Raw genomic sequence first — 20121 nt, forward strand, 5'->3', positions numbered from 1 at the left:
CCCGGACACAAACTCATTTGGAAAACATGGGCACCACTCAAAGTAAAGATCTTCCTATGGTTGGCCATGCGTCGACGGAACTGGATCGGCGACAGGAGAAGAAGACATGGTCTTGAAGCCCGGGAACACTGCTACCTCTGTGACCAAGAGCCCGAGACTATGGATCATATCATGGCGACTTGCTCCTTTACCAGAGAGATATGGCTCTTGGTGCTCAGGGCCCTGGAAATCCAATCGCCTCAGGTCGCAGTCACCACCTTGGGCTGGTGGCGACGAATTCGGGCAGCAGCACCCGGTGAGTGAAGGAAAGGTCTCGACATGCTCTTCGCCCTCGTGTCCTGGCAGCTGTGGAAGGAACGCAACGCGCGGTGTTTCAGAAGCTTGACAGCTTCCATCGTCGAGACGCTCCACATGATCAAGATCGAAGCTGATCGTTGGATCGAAGCGGGAGCTCAGGGCCTACGTTGCCTGGCGCAAAGATGACAGCTGCCTCTCTTCTAATCGAAACTTTGATGTGCTTAATTATAATGTAGTCACCAAACAATTGTCACTGCCGTCTAGGGCATTCTTGTAACATAAACCTTCCTTTTTCTAATGCAAAGATACGCACTCTCGTGCGCATTCGCAAAAAAAAACACCTCATCTCTCTTTTCACCAAAAACAAACCGGCAATCTCTATCGCATGTATATCATGCCCCTTCAAATGCTCTAGTGCTCCTTTATTTATGGAGTAACAAAAGAAAGGGCAATAAATGTAGCTACTACTACTAGCATTTGATTTGCATCAGGTTATTCAGTGCGTGTAATTTCAATGAATGGGCACCGGCCAGAGGCCACCACTGATGTTCCATGATAAACTGCTCAAGCCTTCTAGGCCAACCTCATTGAACAAGGTAGGGCTGATATCAAGTTAAGTGATTTCCTCGCCGGATCCGTCAGATCTCCGGCCTCGCTCCCATCGGACCGTTGGATCCGACTGTTGGAATATGGGGTATAAAACCCGTCCTGGCGGGCCGACTGCATCTTGCTCCGTCGTGGCATCGCCCTAATTCATTTGCTCTCCTCTCTCGGCGAGTCGGCGTCGCCGCGTCGGTGACTCGCTCACCTCTCTCGCCTCCGACTTCCTCTCTTCTTCTCGCTCTCTGGTGGCCTCTGGAGCCACCGCTGGCCAGCACTGGCACAATCCCTAACCCTAACCCTTGCTCAATCCCTAACCCTTGATCTCACTTCGTCCTCGCCGGATCCGTCGTCGACCTCGCCTGTGTTTGTGTGATTATGTGACTTTGAGTCTGAACATGTAACTTTGAGACTTTGATAAGTTCTCTAAACTTGTAACTTAAGATTGAGATGATGAAGTTATTGTCCCTGATTTCTAATCAGTTTGAGGTGTTGGGCACTTATAGTGCCAGTGCCGGCACGGGCACTGCTGGGCCGGCGTGTCCAGTGACACGGCACGGCACGGCTAAGACCTGATAATGCCGTGCCTAGGCCGACACCTCGACACGGCGGCACTAACAAGTACGGCACAACTAATCTACCGTGCCGTGCCGGACGGCCCGTTTGGCCAACTATACTAACCGGAGCGGTCCGGTTAAGCTGTCGAGATCACAAGTCAGACCGATCTTTCTTTTGGAGGACAACAAGGCCCATCCACTGATTGAGCTGCATGCCTGCCCAGGCCCAGACATGGTTGTATTGGACTGGACACAGGACACGGTCGATAAAAGTGGGTGGGGGATGGCTGCCCGCTGCCGTGCCCAACATGTGACGAGGAGGCGACACGTCACACACGTCCTCTGTGCTGCTGCTGCAGCACCATGAGATGTACCCTGTTAGAGCAAGTATAACAGTACTCTCTGTCCCAATTTATTTATCGTTTTCGGTTTTCGTGCCACAAGTTTGACTCGATTTATAGAAAATACTTGTAACATTTGTATTTTCAAATAAATTTATTAAAAAACTAGATTCAAAGATCTTTCCGATGATACCAATTATGTATCATAAATATTAATATTTTTTAATATATATTTTGTTAAAATTGTTTCTCGGGAAGCGAAAGCGACATATATTCTAGGACGGAGGGAGTAGGTTGTAAACCAATATACGCTGAGATGGAGGAGAGAGGAGAGAGAACAAAAACGGACTGTAAGCTTATATATGGACACGAGAATCGAGAAACTTTGTGAGAGAGAGAAACAAACCATATATTAATAGTGAAGAGCTAACTACTATATGGATGGACTGAGAGAAGGCTGTAAACATCCTTATAGCCAGCATGTCGGCTGTATTATTAGCCTTGCTCTTAGGGCGTCCGCAATGGTGCTAGCTACGTAGCCAACTTACGTGGCGGTAAGAGACAAAAGCAAAGACTATTTTATATATTCTTATTTTTCTATATAGTATTAGACCTATATGTTTCTCTCTTAGATTCTTGGACTACGTAAAATAGACCAGTTATTTGTTCATCGCTAGTGACTTCTCTCCTATTTTTTTTTCAGTCAACGTCAGAATAGCTAGCCAAATAGGTGGGGAAGCCCTTAGGTCATTGCTTCCATGCATCTCAGATCTCCCCTCCTGATTCAGGTTGAAACGTTCCTCCGTTCAATAGCCACCCACACTAGCGTTTCTTGGAAGCTGCAAATGATCCTGCCTGCCTGCCTGCGCTGCAACGAATGGTCGAATGGATCCTCGTTAAAAAGGATCATGCGTGGCAGTCTGAACAGCAGTTGCGACAGGGATCTGAATTTGCTTGGATTTTGTCAGGGGATGCGATGCGATGCAAATACATGGTTTTGGTCGGTCGTTGGCCGGCTTCAGCCACCAGCTGTAGTGTATGTATGCTTGCCTGCGAATTGCGAATCGGCGATGCCAGTCGGCCGGCCAGCTCTGCAAAACGCATGCTTTACTGAATATAATGCTGATGGATCTGCAGATCTACTGCTGCTGGTGTCATGTAAGCAGAGGCTGACAATTTTTGTTTTTGTTTTGAAAGATTAGACGCTGGCAAAATATTGGGCATTGGGACGCCGACGCCGACGCAAGAATCCTAGACCACCTACACCGGCCTACATGCACCTGTCTGTGTGCATGCAGGCGTTGCTCATCTCCAATCCAAACCATTTTTTTAAAAGTTTCTCCAATCCAAATCTTGCCGTAGAGAACAGGTGTAAAGAACTGCAGAGAAACGGCATACATATGGGCATGGCTAGCTAGCTAGTACACGGCGTGCCCACAAAACAATGCAGAGATTCCTGATGGAGCACAAGCCGAGTCAGCACCATGTGTCGTCAAGCAAAGCAAGGTTCATGCTCTGTGACAGACTGAAAGTCGCTGCATTTTGCATACTTATATACATGTAAAGAAGAAAGAGCCTTGTTGTGCTTTGTGGTTTGTTTAGTAATTCCACGCTGCCACCTCAACTGTCTGTCTGTCTGTCTATTGCATCGCATGCATAATGTATGTATTTTCTGAGACTAGCCATACTGTATTGTTTGATTTGCAACGAGGACCAAAGGAAAGCAGTTAGATTTTGGAGAGGGGACCAACTACTACTACTACCAAGAAAGCTGAAGTGAGATAGCCTGAGTATTAGATCACAAGTTCAATCAATAATGTTATGGTTAAGGAAATGACCAAGGACAATCATTGGAACACGTTATCTAGGAGACGATGGATATGATGACACATTACTAATTATGAAGAGCCGATGGCCTTATTTTTCTTGCATTTTCTGGGGTCAAGTTCGTGATCCTGATGAGTGATGAACAACAGAAGATGCTGCTGGCCCTGTTTCTGCACAACTTGTGCTACTTCTTCTCCATTGACAAAGCCTGGCCAAACTGCAAGACATTGCAGCAGCTTAGTACTAGTAAGCTGAATAAGAGAATCCGGATTAGCAAAAGCTGTGCCAAACAGGACAGATGTTCATTTGGTTAATTGCCCTCTCTGTTCATTCAGAAGTACATTAGGATCTGCCCTACTTATCAGTAAAGTGACGACTGTCACCATAATTAACTAACTGCATATGGGTTATATCTGTCAGATGATTCAGTCATTTGAATTTATTGACAAACCTTAGGTGCCGACATTGAACGGATAAGAGGCCAAAAAAAAAGAGAGAGAGAAAACAAGAAAAAAAAATCTTGTTTATTGTCAAACGGTCTTGGAGAAGACTTGAAGCCACGACTTCATCAGATGTAAATAAACAAGTACAAAGCTTAGTCAAAAGCGAGGCGGGAAACGATCCAACATGATCTTGCAGCGTTTCTTTAGCACTACACCAGGTTGTTTGACTGACAGACTGATTCTATTCTTCAACTTCACTCTTTCTTTCCTTGTTTTCTTTTCTCCTTCTGAAACTGAATATCTTCTGCTCTAAATTACTCTGCAGTGAGACAGTGACAGTGCAAAACCTCCGGATCCAATTGCTCTGTTTACCTGCGGAACTGCATGGTCAGCAATGGACGCACCAAACTGGCCTAACCTTGATGGCCGGCCGCCGGCCACTCACTCACTGACCATCCACGGCCGGCCGATCCGATCGCTTTATCCGTGAACTGTTCTTCTCATTTCATTTCATTTCCATTTCATGCAGTGCGAATTCAATTATTGGCGACGGCTCCTAGTCCTAACTTTCGCTGTCGCTCGAGTGCGAGAGATCATGAACATACCCGACACGAAATTTTGCATTAATCTGTCGCGGCATGGGCTTTGTCCCCCGAATTAAAATCGATGCTGCCCGCGTGCAGGTTTTTCAACGCTTCTGGACCCCCGGCTGGCTCTACTTATATGTCTCTACCTTCTTCAGAGAGTAGTATCTGTACCTTTCTTCAGACAATAGTCTGAATACAGAGATTTGCTTGCTTGAATTTATATATATTCTGACACCACCAAAGAAACCAAAAAACGTTGAAAGCTATGCCGAATCGAAGAGAAAATTTTAGGCCAAAAAGGATAAGATAAAGAAAATAAATATACTATTATTTTATTACTAAACTCGTGGAAAATGCATAAAGTTCAGGAAAATGCAAATGTGTGTCAGTCTGTGTTTGAGAGAGATGACAGACGAGAGAGAGAGGAGAGAGAGGGGCAGAAAGGTCAATTGGTTGCCCCTAGGCACCCCACAAGCAGCTTTTAAGCTAAACAAACTCTATCATCACTCCTTTGCATTGGAGTAGCAGCAAAGCAACTCAGCCAGTCAGTGAGAGAGTCTGTTCCGGAGGCGCACACACACGCACAGGTGCTGAAGCACACAGCAGTTGTCTGTTCGATTGTTCCTCCCTCCTCTCCAGTCTGAACCCAGAGGGCAAGGAGCTGGTAGGTAAGCTTCCCTAACTGCGTGCTTTCGTCTCGTTTCTCCCTCCCCATGAAGCTTGTGTAATTTGACTGAGGTGATCAACCTGGTAATGGCATGCTAGCTGTTCTTCTCTTGAAGTAGTGCTTTCTCATCTGTTCTATCACTCTCTTTCCTGACTTGTCTGGAGTAGCATGTGAGCTTGGTGCCGAGCATTCGTCAAATAAATCCTCAGTCTCTGTATTTTGTTTGAGAGAAAGCTGTATTTTTGTTGGGTTGACGGGCTTTTACAGCCATTGCCCGCTTTCCTGAACCCCAAGGCTGTTGTCTGCCTGATCTCTTCTGAAGATACACCCCCAAGTTTTTTTCTCCTGCATGCATTCTCTTTGTTAAAAATTGACACTCTGTTCTTTTTTTTCCCCCTCAAATTAGACAGAGTAAAGATTTTTGGTTACCCTCCTCCCAAAAGTTCAGACTATAAATCAGTTGCTTCTCGGTTTAAGAGAAGCAACTGTTTGCAGACCGTCCTAAAAAACACTGCTTTTAATTTGCAGTTATTTATTTCCATTATCTCCACTGCAATCTGATAGGATTCCAATTCCCGCCTCACTAGCTCCTGCTCACATGGTGCTGCCCATTCCATTTCTTGGGCGATTATTCCCGCTGTCCCCTCACCGCCCTTGCTTTGCAGTTGCAGGTGCTGCTTGCTCTGTCTCGGTGTCTCCGATCCAATCCAAGCTGCAGGAGCCCTCGGAGATGAGATTATTCCTGGCATTGGACAGTGAGCCTGGCTAGATTAGCTGAATCCTTCGCGGATCCAAAGAGCGGGTTCTTGGCCATGGAGCGAGGGGCCACCAGCGCTTAGATCTCTGCATCTGGTGGCCATTGGTGGTTCTTGGTTCTGATTTGTTGCTGCCAGGTGAGGACTGAGGAGAAAAGTAAAGGAAAACAGGAAGGGGGAAGGCGATTCAGGTTACTCTTGGCGTGTCAAGATGAAGTACATGAAGCTGGGATCGAAGCCGGATGTCTTTCAGACAGAGGGGAACAGTATCAGGTGAAGTTGTCCTTACCTGCTCTTGTTCACAGTTTCCAGTGTTTTAATCTGAATTTCCAATTTCTCCAACTGTAAGCTGACGTCTTGTTTTTTTATGGTAGAAATTTATAGTTTGCGAGTTTATTTTTTACTACAAAATTGACCATGAATAAAGCTGTTTACAAGTATTTAACTATTTATATGATGCTATTTGTGTAGTGTTTCCAGGCCGAGAGCACAACAAATGTCAGTTAATAAATCTGTTTGAACAATTTCACCTCTCTAGCTAGTTTCTAGAGACATGTATATATCTACTAATAGCTGAGATCTACTAATAGCTGAGTTGGCTCTAAATATATTTGCACACTGAACTTTTGCATTGTTTTTCCATGGCTATGATTAGCACTGAAAAAGAGAGTATCTTTCTGAACGTGAGTACTTGTATTATCAAGCTGTGGGTCTCATGATGGTACTTGAAAAGGCTCCATCTACACTGATCTCCTGTACAGTACAGGGAAATGAGGCATCATCTCTGATTCTTTGCCAATGGCATCTGTTCTTCAGCTTTACAAGTATACTCCACTTGCGAGCATGTGCCAATCTCATCTCCTGGTGTGGTGTACCTTAGCTTTTTCTCGTAGTCATGGGTTGTCTAGTGTTACAACTATCAGATTATAGACCGTGTGGTCCATTTGGAAAACCAAGTCCCTACCTTTTGCGCTATCAGTTTGTTGTCAAATCATTTTCCGTGGTCCACTTAGCGGTTTCATTAGGTACATTAGGCCTGTCGACTGTCACACATGCATGGGGGATGGGGCTAGGGGCTATAGAATTGCTTTCCTCACCTTTTTTTGCTGTAGCACTGCTACTTTATTCAGGCTAAAATGGATGGCCACTTCTTTTCTTACACTTAGCTGATTTATTAGTCGCTCACCTTTACCTTGTTTATTCATCTCATACATGCTTGTTTTTTTTACTTTCGCATTCTTTCTTTCCTCAATTTGTTAGACTAATTCGAGGTGATGCTAATGTTGAATTCATTCTTTATTAAATGTTTTTCAGGTTTGTTACAACTGAGCTGGCAACGGATATTGTTATCACTGTAGGGGATGTCAAGTTCTATCTTCACAAGGTACTACACCACCAGCCTAATCATCCATTTGAACATGTTTACGGTCTCTGTCTTAGCACTCCAAAACTAAGATTCAAGCCTTCAGCCTGTAATTTCTTTTTTTGCAATCTGTTGGAAGAAATATTTTACATATAGGTGTTCTTGACACATGCTTCATTAGAATCCTGTTCGCTTGTTGGTTTCAGCCAGCCCAAACCAGCCAGCCAACAGTGTTTTCCTCTCACAAAAAACCAGCACCAGCCAGCCCAAACCAGCACCAGCCCCAACCAGCGAACAGGCCCAATTGATGGTTGATCCGTGTACCGATGTTTTGCTGTGATTAAACTTGTGACTGATCAGAGATGTTTTGATTTTCAAAATTCAAAACACACTCAGTTCCCTCTTTTGTCCAAGAGCTCCCGCCTACAAACACTGGTAGGGTCAACAAGCGACGAGAGCAACGACGAAGTGAACATCTCCGACATCCCCGGCGGGCCAGCGGCGTTCGAGATGTGCGCCAAGTTCTGCTACGACATGGTGGTCACCCTCAACGCCTACAACGTGGTGGCCGCCCGGTGCGCGGCGGAGTACCTGGAGATGTTCGAGACGGTGGACAAGGGGAACCTCGTCTACAAGATCGACGTGTTCCTGTCGGCGAGCATCTTCCGGACCTGGAAGGACTCCATCATCGTGCTGCAGTCCACGAAGTCACTTCACCAGTGGACAGACAACCTCAAGGTGGTGAACCACTGCGTCGACGCCATCGCCACCAGGGCGTCCATGGACCCGTCGGAGGTCGACTGGTCCTACACCTACAACCGGAGGAAGCTCCCGTGGGAGAACGGCGGCGACGCGCACAGCTGGAACGGCGTCAGGAAGCAGCAGGCGGTGCCGAGAGACTGGTGGGTGGAGGACCTCTGTGACCTGGAGGTGTGCCTGTACAGGAAGGTCATCTTGGCCGTGAAGGCCAAGGGGAGGACGGGCAGCGACGTCGTCGGCGAAGCGCTGCGGGCCTACGCGTGTCGCCGGCTGTTCGCGTCCCTGGACCATGCCGTCAGCAACGGGCTTGACTGCACCAAGCACCGTGCCGCTCTTGTAGCCGTCGCCGAGCTGCTGCCGGCGGAGAAGGGATCGGTGTCTTGTGGCCTCCTTCTGAAGCTGCTCAGAGCTTCGTGCCTGCTGGAGTCCGGTGAGGCCTACCGCGGCGAGTTGGTCAGGAGGATCGGCGCGCAGCTGGATCGAGCTTCGGTCTCGGACCTTCTGATGCCTGCTGAATCCGGCGACGACGCGATGTACAATGTTGACATGGTGGCTGCGATACTGGAGGAGTTCTTGCTGCAGCACAGAATTAATGGAAGTGATCAGGACAAAGCTGCAGGAAGATGATGACAACATGGATGTAGCTGCTGACGACGTGATCCCTTCTTCGAAGCTGGCGGCTGTCGCAAAGCTGGTGGATGGATATCTCTCTGAGATCGCCAAGGACCCGTGCCTTCCTCTAGAGAAGTTCATCGACCTCGCTAAATCCATGCCTCCCCTGTCTCGAACGGTGCACGACGCGCTCTACCGCAGCCATCGACGTTTACCTCAAGGTATGCATGCAAGCAGTTCTGCATCATATCTTTCTGCAATTTCAGTAGGTAAAAAATGTGCAAAATCTGCAACTTCAGTAGGTAAAAAAAAGGGGATTGCTATTATACAGGTGCCTGTTTTTTTTGCAAAGGATCAGGCGACGTTGCTGGCCATCTACCATGCTTCTCTTTGTTGTTTTCGTCAGCTGAACAGCAAAATACGGCAGACAACGCATTTGCCCATCGCCTGAGATCTCAGGCGACTGAATTCTAGCATATGTGGAAAAAAAAATGTGCAAAAATCTTTCTACAATTGTGTGCTGACGAATCTCTGCTGTGCACACGCGTGCATACATACAGGAGCACCCGGGCATGTCGAAGGGCGAGAAGAAGCGGCTGTGCGCGCTAATGGACTGCAGGAAGCTGACGGCGGACGCGAGCGCGCACGCCGTGCAGAACGAGCGGCTGCCCCTGCGCGTGGTGGTGCAGGTGCTCTTCTTCGAGCAGATCCGGCAGTCGGCGGCGGCCTCTGCCGCTGCAACAGCACGCTCGCTCGTCATGCCCAGGGACGACGGCGCGTCGTACGGCGGCAGCTCGAGGTCGGCGACCACGATGGCGACGGAGGACGAGCAGTGGGGCGGCGGCGCCGTGGGCGGCGCGCCTACGACGTCAGCGTCCGGCGGCGACGCCAGCTCGCTCCGGTCGGTGAACCAGCTGTCGGCCAACAAGAGCGGGAGGAGCGGCGGCGACAGGAAGACCGCCAAGGGCGGTGCGGTGGCGCCGGCGCCGGCGAGGAGGGTGCTGGGGAAGCTATGGTCCGTCAAGGCCAGCAGCGGGGAGAACTGCGGGTCGGACGACACGTCGGAGAGCCCCGCTGGCTCCCTCAACCTGGAGGAGACCAAGTCAACGCCATCACGGATCACGAGGCATTCTGTGTCATAGAGACTGTATGTTCTTTCTTTTTTGTTTTTTGTTGGGATGGTTTTCTTTCAACCTTTGGATTGGATTTGCCTTACAGAAATATTTTAGTGTAATATAATACATATTGTTCATTATAATAGCAAAAGGGGTGTAATTTTTTATAGCTATAAGATGCTAGCAAGCATGCTAATTCGTTGCAACGAGACGGCCAACGATAATGAGTTAGCTATTTTTGTTGTATTTAATTTGATTTGATCGATCTTAATAAATCAAATAAATTCTAAAACTCAGTTGCTTGTAGAGCTAAAAGTTGCTTCTCGTAGCTGTGCTCTTTCCTAGCAGCTATCTCTGGCTATAACTGCAACTATTGTCGAAGATTTAGAACCTTGTTATGCAGAGATGAATTAGAGCTTGCCATGACGCCACATAAAGATGCCTCACGGTCACGACCCAAGCACCGAGCCAACATCTGCGGCCGCGCGACACCGTCGCCGTTTCGTCGCCCACGAAGCCTAATGCGCTGAGCGCCGTAGCAAAGTTGCTGCAGCCCATGTGGACACTGGGGTGGAGCATCTCCGGCAATACTACCTAAAACGCCTTCTATTTCTCTATTTAGATAGCTATCAATTTTCATACTACCTATATTTCGTTGTTTGCTCCAGCAGCACTACCTAAAATAGACCCCCCAATCCATCCTCATAGATGACATGGTGGGACCCACTTGTCATCCTCTGTCAGCTTCTTCTTTGGCAGGGGCACCCGCGCCGAGCATGGACGCTGTCGGGAGATGCATCCACGCCGGGGAGGGGTGCTGCTGGCAGCCCCATCCTCGCCGGAGAGGGGCGCCGCCGGCAGCCGCATCATCTACGCTGGGGAGGGGCAGCAGGGAAGGCCATCAGGGCTAGCCACGCCGTCCGTAGGCCGTCGGGGCAGGGTCGCGCCGCCCGCAGGCCGTTGGGGCAGGGCCGTGCCGCTAGGCAGGCCGCGACAGGGAGGGCACTGCCACCGAGGCTGGCCACGTGCTGGGTCGCCGGGGCAGGCCTTGTCGGGCGCAGTCGCTGGGGAAGAACCGCGTCGCATGACAAAAAAAAGTAGGGGGAATGGAGTAGGGGGCCAACAGGAATAGAGGATGGGAGGAAAAAAATAGGAGGCCAACAAATCTAGGGGTGTAATAAGGGGCCTGCTGAAGTTGGTTTTTTTGGTCTTCACTGTCTAAATTGGGAGCTGGGGATAAGTAGGGGTGTTGTTAGAGATACGACAGGAACACCGAGTGCGGCTGCAAGGCTGCTGCAATGCAGGAATGACGGGCTAGGATCTGGGGCTGACGACTTGTCTGTTGGTGAGGATCGTGGGCTGTTGGAGTGGGCCGAATGGATTATGGGCCAAGGGAGTTTGTTGCCTGCTTGTGCGCATGTGTGGCTGGACGTGCCTACAGTGTATGGGTTCAGTATGGACTAAAGGTTCCTGGACTAAATAAAAACCGATACCGATACCAAGGCCGAGGACCGAAGTTTGCAGTATACAAAATCGACACCGAGCCCAAGAAGCGATCTAACTGATACTTCGATTCGGTTTGGTGATCGGTTTTCAAAGCCCTACCGGCGACGGCTGTGGCCTATGTTTATCTATCTATATCATATCATGTGAAGGCCCCTTTATATCATAGGATGGGCAAAGGAATTTTGTAGGATTCATATTCCTAAGGGTTGGTTCGGTTACAGCTGTAGGAGGCCAGGAACCAATCCAATCTAGTAGTGAAAGCTTACATAAATTAAAGTAACAATCCGGCTAGGATTTCTTCGTAGGGCTCATTCCTAATGAAACAAACGTGGCCTAAGGAATTTTTTCTTTCCTTCATAGGAAAAGCCAAGAAAGTATTCCACAGGATTAGAGTCCTATAGCTGAATTCCATAGAAAAAAATGCATGAGATCGGAGCTCTTGAAAACTTTCCTGGCGCGAAAGAAATGGCGCGCGCGCATCAACCATGCTGGTTCGCGCGTTGATTTTTTTGCTCTGGTGTCTCTTCTGACGAGGACTACGTGGGTTGTTTTGGGCCACGGGAGCAGCCACCAGGGTGACGTCGGTCCGCTTTCAGTGCTCACGAGTGTAGCTGTTTATTTTAGATTTAAAAAATGGAAGCATCAGCTGTTTCACCTGAGCTCCAACCAAAGGCCATCTCATTCACTTTTCCTTTGTTTTTAATTACCATGGAATCAGAGAAGTATGTCATCTGATTTCCTGAGTTTTTCCTATTTCTATACTTTTCCTATCCTACGATCCAAAGGTTCCCGAAATTTACAGCATCTGAATATGATGAGGAGTGCACTTACCAGCCAATTTTTTGTCACATAATCTCATTTTTTTTTCATTTTACAAGCCAAACAATACATTAAAAGCTAGAGTACGAACGCATTCCTCAAGCCAAAGCATAAAAGCTCATGCGAAGAGTCGTCACAGGAGCGCTCGCGCAACCATATATCGAAGAGATGGAATTTCGAAAGGGATTGATTGGCTAGCCCTCGAAATGAAAATGACAAGAGAGTTGGGCAGTTTGGCCTCCCAGCCTAGCTAACCACAACTCTGAAGCACGCACAAGCACCTCCCTAGCCTAAGAACTGTGTACCAGTAGGAGTAATTAAAAATGGTGGACGAATCCATTTCCCAGCCCGACAGAGATAGCTAGTGGTTGCAGTGACATTTGTGCCATTTCAGGTGCGATGTGCCTTTATTGGAATCGCCTGTCATGACCTTGTAGCAGTGATTGCACACTGCCAACACCGCTTTGGCTTTAGCGAGGCTGTGTTTAGGCCTTGTTTAGATGTCATCCAAATTCCAAGTTTTTTCATTCTCTCTCCATCACATCAATTTTTAGCCGCTTGCATAGAGTATTAAATGTAGGTAAAAAAAATAACTAATTACACAGTTTAGTTGGAAATCACGAGATGAATCTTTTGAGCCTAGTTGGTCCACGATTGGACAATATTTACCAAATAAGACGAAAGTGGTACTATTCATCGGGTTCAAAAAATTTGCAAAGTGAACAAGGCCTTAGTTGGGGAAAATTTGGGAATTTGGCTACTGTAACACTTTCATTTTTATTTGGCAATTAGTATTCAATCATAGACTAATTAGGCTCAAAACGTTCGTCTCGCGATTTCCAACCAAACGGTGCAATGAGTTTTTTTTCGTTTACATTTAATGCTCCATGCACGTATCACAAATTTTGATGTGATAGCTACTGTAGCACTTTTTGGAAAAACTTTTTGGAACTAAACAAGGCCTGAGTAACTTAGTGAACTTCCCCAAACAGGTGATTTAGTTCTTGCACGCTTTCCTAGGGCCCCATTCTCCGCACTTGCCGAAACCCTTGTAAGACCCTCCTCCGTTTGGCATGTCATTTTCAATCATCTCTGGCAACACCGATGAAAAAAACATCTATGAAAAACTTATAATTTTTCAATCTACAGTAATGATATTACCAACGAGCGAGCGAGGATAGCCCAACATACCCATGGAGATTTCGACGCCAGTATTTTCCATACTTGCAAGTTCATCAACGATCATTTGTGAAAATGGCGATAAAGCAAGTACATCGCGGTCTGTTCGTGAGACCCCCATTTCTGTTGAACCGAAAAGGCCGTTGCTTTGATTACAGATTGCCCCTGAAGATTAGGCTCTCCTGCGTCGCAAACAGAAAAATTCACAATAGTTTATATTAGAAGAAAATGTAATCAAATGACAAAAATGCTGCATTAATTATTCACGGAAATAATATACAGAATCTGGAGTTTCGTTTGAATAGCACCTGTATTTTGGTTGCAGCCGTGGTTTGGCAACTGAAACCCCTGGTGGTGAGCCGCCAAGGATCCTCGTGGCACATAAACCCCCATCCAGGCCGTAATGAACACCATTGACTACTTTCATTTCATATAATTGAAGAAAAACAGAGCGATACACTACTGGAGGCCGCGGCTTTGCCGAGTGTTTTTACACTCGGCAAAGAGCCCTTTGTACTCGGCAAAGGCTTTGCCGAGTGTAGCAGTCGGCAAAGTCCGCTCGGCAAAATTTTTCTCGACAAAGGGTCTTTGCCGAGTGCTTTTTATCCGGGCACTCGGCAAAATAAAAAAAAATTTGCCGAGTGTTTGGGGCGGCACTCGGCAAAATATTTTTGGCCGTTGCGGCGCCGGCCGTTAACGGTTATTTTGCCGAGTGCCCGACCCAGCACTCGGCAATTTTTTTTTTATTTTTTTTAAAAATTACTTTGCCGAGTGCCCGAGCCCAGGCACTCGGCAAAGTTTTTTTTTAAAAAAGTACTTTGCCGAGTGCCCCTGCCCAGTCACTCGGCAAAGTTTTTTTATTTTTTTAAAAAAATTACTTAGCCGAGTGCCCCTGCCCAAGCACTCGGCAAAGTTTTTTTTTTTTAAATAATTTCTTTGCCGAGTGCCTCTGTTTAGGCACTCGGCAAAGAATTTCTGAATTTGTTTAAAAAAAATACTTTGCCGAGTGCCTCGGCAAGGCACTCGGCAAAGAAATTATATATTTTTTTTTGAAAAATCTTTGCCGAGTATATATATATATATATATATATCACAAGTACACGCATTATATATATATATATATATATATATATATATATATATATATATATATATATATATATATATATATATATATATACCTACATGCATTATATATCACAAGCACACGCATATTTAATAAATCCATCGAAAATCCATCACAAATGCACCAAAGTTCAACATCACAAGTTCAACATCACAAAGTTCAACATCCCTACTGCGGCGACGGAGACTGCAGGTGTGGCCCCCCGGACTGCGGTGAAGGACCGAACTACGGCGAAGGGTTGACGCGATTAGCCGCCGGTGACACGGTAGTGGGATTGTTTGAACCCGCCGACGAAGGCTGCATAAAAGAGAAGAGATTGCATGTATTAGACTCAAAATTAAAAATTTCGGCAACACCTCCCCTGCACGGGGAGGTTTCCAACCTGCAAGAAACAACGGCACGAAGGCCGACAATCACAACGGCACGAAGGCCGACAATCCCAACGGCACAAAGGCCGAAAATCACAACGGCACGAAGGCCGACAATCCCAACGGCACGAACGCATTAAACTTTCATACTCATAGGAGTGAAGTGTCGAACCGGAGCTGGAGCTGGCAACTGCACTTGGACACCCGATGCTTGCCCGATGGTTTGCATGATCTGATACATGTCCGCCATCTGCTTCTTCGTGGCCTCCCGCTCTGCGGTCAGGTGTGCTTGCGTCTCCCTTGTCTCTGCCAGCTCAGCTTGCAGTGTTTCAATCACATGTTTTAGTATTGCAAATCTGATCAATGTGTGTAACGTTTAATGTACGACGAGTGAAACCGGAATTACCTGAAGTTCGTCGACTCACGACAGTGTTGGAGTAGGCCGTGCACGTATGGGAAGGCTTCTGGCCATGCTCCGTGCCCTCACATGGGAGAGAGAGGGTGCAGAGCTTGAGGAGTCGGCGCCGTCTGCAATCCACAACCGCCCATGCTTCCTGCCTTGCCCCAGCCTCACGATCACCTCTATCTCAAGGGGCTCAGTGCTTAGATTGTGATCTAAGCCACGAAGCGCCCTAACCGCCTCCGCATAGTCTCTGACCTTAGCGTGGACGCTCGGGTCAGAGTAAGCCTGGGTAGTGGCATCCGGGTTGAAGGCGACACCGGATTTCACCGGGCCCATGTGGGACACAGCCCATGCCCCAAACTCCAACACCAGCACGTCCGGGTGTGCCACCTCCTGCGAGAAAGACGGCAAGATGATTAGAAATTAGGCAAAATTGAGCGTTAGAATAGATAAATGACATCTCGTACAAGTGCCCGCTTGAATGCGGGGAGGTTGCGGCTGCCTTGGTGGTGAGTTGGACCGGTCCTCAGTGCCCGCTTCCGCTTCCCTTGCTCGTGCTTTGCGATGTACGCCGGGTCAAGGTACCTGTCCACGATCCTCGACCATGCCGATCTATGCGACATGCACCACGAGGCCGGCACCTACACATCATCAAGTGTTTGACATATAAGAAGATCAATTCTGGACCTACTAAATCTCAAAACGAATCAATATTATTCACCTACCTGAAGGTACTGCTCCTTGGTCAGCGCCACATTTCTTGCGCCAGTTTTGTTGAGGGGCTCTTTCTTGATGGACCTGTAGTAGTCGACGTGGGCCTAGAGTCGTGCCTCGTGAATCATGTCGTCGACGTACTTCTTACAGGCTCTGTGTGCTGTCTGATCCACCAGGGTCACTCGACCTTCTTCGGCCTTGAAGTACCTCTGCATACAAACACGATGTATCCGTTCATTATTTCAATAAAAGACTTAACCAATGGAGGAGATGTATTGAGCTATGTTGTGAGACACTTACCCAAAAGTCTGCCAAAACCCGCTCCTGCTTGTTGTCCTCCTCGTCATCCGAGCCGAGCTTGTACCTGTCCCATGACCAGGTCGGCTCCCACCTCCCCTATTTCAAGTCCACAAGGCTGGGGAAGTGTTTCCTGCACAGACATCCCAGGACGGTAGCGGGGGTGCGTGGGGGGTCAAGAGCACCCGACAGAACTAGCCAGCCCCTACATAAGTGATTAAGAAAAATTATCAGTTTCTCTTTTGATTTTCAACGTATCATATGAAGTACTAGTGATAACATCTATAGTTACTTACCTTCTTCCCACAGGACGAACTAGTGGGAGTCGGTCAGGAAGCAGAACCGAAGGAAGGCTTGTGGGACCTCGTAGGTAGGGAGCCGACTGAGCAGAACTGTCCTCCGTCTGCTGAGTCCCCTCGTCCCCCGATGGAGTGTCTGTGGTCGTGCCCATAGCTACCATGTGGTCCTCTGGGGTAGGAGACAGGTCCTCTGGCTGGTCGAGAGCTGGGGGAGGAGGCGGGTCCCTCCTAGGGTGACCTCGGCCCCTCCCCCTCCCCCTCCCCCTCACCGTGCTGGGGTGACCCGGGCCTGCTCTCGCCGCTGGGGGCGAAGACGTCCCCTCGCCTCCATCAGGAGGGCGTAGCCTCTGGTACACCGAGAGCACCTGCCTCGGTGAACGGTTGCCCACTATCTTTGTTCTGTCACCTGCAATGTACAAAGAATGAACAACAAGCGTTAGTACATACATGTCAAATAGTTCAAAATGAATAAACATAACAAAATTTAATAAAAAACATAGTATTACATGGTTTAGGAATAATCTTCATGATTGGGGTCATAGGTCTCATCATCACTGTCAAAATTGTCCAAATGGGCAACACTATCCGAAGGTTCTGTGTCTTCTTCATTGTCTTTGCCTAAATGGAATCGCTCAAGCATTTGAATGTCTTTTGGATTTAGCACTACATCTCCAGGGTCCTCGTCATCAACCGTTTCATTGTCTACTTCCATGGCGGTCGTCACACCGGGTAAGACTATCTCAAAGCTCCCTTGTAGCCCATCTGCTTGATAGAACTCTCCATCATATGTGTTTGTGTCGAAGGTGTAATCTTCATCATTTGGAATAGGTAGTTTACCGTGCGAAGATACCTAGTGCACAATAGACCAACCCTTAAGATGGTCTTTGTCTTGGCATGCGTATGGCGTATGATACACCTGCACGGCCTGTTGAGCCACAATATAGACATCTTTTCCTTTATAGATGGAATCATGCCTAATCTCGACTAGCCCAAGATGAGGGGTCTGTCGCGTTCGTCCAGGATCAAACCAGTGGCACTTGAATATGATAGGAGTAAGAGGTACCTGGACCTCATATTCAAGTTCATAGATCTCCTTAGTTATTCCGTAGTATTCGACGCCATTAGTGCCCGGCGTAAAAACTTGGCTGTTGGTGGTTTTCCGACCGGGCCGAGTCTGCTCATGTCTTGACGTGTGGAAGCGATATCCGTTCACGTCATAACCGGTATATGACTTCACCCTTAACTTGAAGTCGTTTGCAATCTGTCTCAACTCATCACTCATGGACGCATTGGTTTGCGCCTGCAAGCTCAAGCATGATACATCGTTATACTATTGGAACGTACGAGCTACTAAGGAATATCGATGAACGTACGACCTTTTGTTTGAACCAAGAAATGAAATCAGTCCTCCCAGCTCCCGCACCCTCTAAAAGAAGGGTATCATTTTCATGCGGGGTAGGATCCCTTGATTGATGCCACTCTTGATGAACAAATTCCCTGTACCAAAGAGAATCAATGGGGTTCGATACAGAATAGTGACGTTGTTTTGAAACAAGTTCATTGAGAACTTACTTAATGAATGGCGCAACCTCGACAAGGTTGGTGAACACACATAGCGTGATTCTGCGCCACTCTTCTGGATCCAATCTCTTGGGGATTGATCCACTTGCGCTGCCTATTTGGCATTTGAAAAGGCTGAGGGTTGATTCAACTTCGCTAGTATTGTAATGAGGGGGTGGATTATGCTTGCTAGGAAGGTTCGGCTTGTAGTAGGATGTCGTGAAGTTTGCAACCTCCTTCCAAATGCTTGCCTCTGTAATGGAAGCCTCAATTCTGGCTTTATTTGTACATTTCTTGCGAAGAGTCTTTAGACATCACTCGATTGGATAGCACCAACGGGCCTGCATGGGCCCCCCTAACCGTGCCTTGGTCGGGAGGTGCACAATCAGATGCTGCATCGGCAAGAAGAAACCAGGTGGAAAGATCTTCTCAAGCTCATAGACCAACTCAGGTGCCATAGTTTCCAATTCTATAATGACGGTCGAAGATAGCTCCTTAGCACAAAGCTGGCGAAAGAAGTAGCTCAACTTTGCCAGCACTAGCCAGATATGCTCAGGGACATAGCCTCGAACCATCGACGGAAGTATCCGCTCAATCCATATGTGGTAGTCATGACTCTTCATCTCGTTGACTCGTAGAGTCTCTAAGTTCACTCCCCTGCTCAGATGCGCTGCATACCCATCAGGGTACATTAAATTCTTGATCCATCAAAGTACTTCCCTCCTTTGATCGATTTTCAAGACATAGGGGGCCCTAGGCCTTCTCCACTGCTTTCCTGTTGCAGGAGGTCACATCTCTAGGTTTGGCCTATCACACAACGTCGCCAGGTCCACTCTAGCCTTAGGGTTGTCCTTAGACTTGTCAGTGTCCATGAGCGTTGCCCAAAGTGCCTCGGCGATATTCTTTTTAGTGTGCATGACATCAATGTTATGGGGAAGTAGGAGGTCATCGAAATAGGGGAGCCTCGTCAAGCCGGACTTATGAGTCCACATATGTTGCTCACCATATCCCACGAAACCACCATCTTTGTTGGGCACGAGAGCATCTATCTGAGCATGAACCTCCGCCCCAGTCCTCAAGCGTGGTCTAGGGTCCGTCACTTTGACACCTTTTGTAAAGCTCTTGATGTCTTCTCTGAATGGATGGTCAAGAGGGAGGAATTGATGATGTTTGTCGAACGACGAATACTTGCCACCCTTCTTCAACCATATGAACCTCACAGCTTCCTTGCATATTGGGCATGGGAACTTCCCCTGAACACACTAGGCGCACATTAACCCATACACCAGGAAGTCGTGCAGGGAGTAGTGATACCAGACATGCATTTTGAAGCTAGTCTTCGTAGCTCGGTCGTATGTCCACACCCCTTTGACCCAAGCATCGATCAACTCATCTATCACAGGCTCCATGAAGACACCCATATTACTCCCCAGGTGTCTAGGGATTATCAACGACAGGAACACGGTATGCCGTTGAAAGGAGACGCCGGGGAGAGATTCAGGGGGATGACGAACATGGGCCAACATGTGTATGGTGCAGCCATCATGCCATATGGATTGAACCCATCTGTTGCCAGCACGACACATACATTACGAGCCTCCTCTACTTTGAGAGGATGCTGCGAATTGAAGTACTTCCATGCATTAGCATCGGATGGATGTACCATCTTCTCAGGATTGTACCGTGTGCCGTTTTTGTGCCATGTCATCTGTTTCACAGATTCCTTGGTCATGAATAGCCGTTGGAGCCTCGGTAGGAACGGAAGGCGTCGTAGGACTCTCATGGGGATCTTAAGCTACCTCTTCTGGCCATCGCCTGAGTCTACCTCCACGTACCTAGAGGATTTACACTTCGGGCAGTACTTTGCATCCGCGTGTTCTTTCCTAAAGAGGACGCACCCCTTCAGACACACATGTATCTTGTCATA

At 47.8% G+C, this 20121-nt stretch overlaps 1 pseudogene; it reads left to right on the forward strand.

Annotated features, from left to right (window-relative positions):
- The first annotated feature begins 5183 nt into the window (after positions 1–5183).
- On the forward strand, positions 5184–10074 carry LOC136504905 (BTB/POZ domain-containing protein NPY4-like; annotated as a pseudogene).
- Positions 10075–20121: the final 10047 nt, after the last annotated feature.

This window comes from Miscanthus floridulus, chromosome 14, assembly GCF_019320115.1.
Source record: "Miscanthus floridulus cultivar M001 chromosome 14, ASM1932011v1, whole genome shotgun sequence".
NCBI classification, from domain to species: domain Eukaryota; kingdom Viridiplantae; phylum Streptophyta; class Magnoliopsida; order Poales; family Poaceae; genus Miscanthus; species Miscanthus floridulus.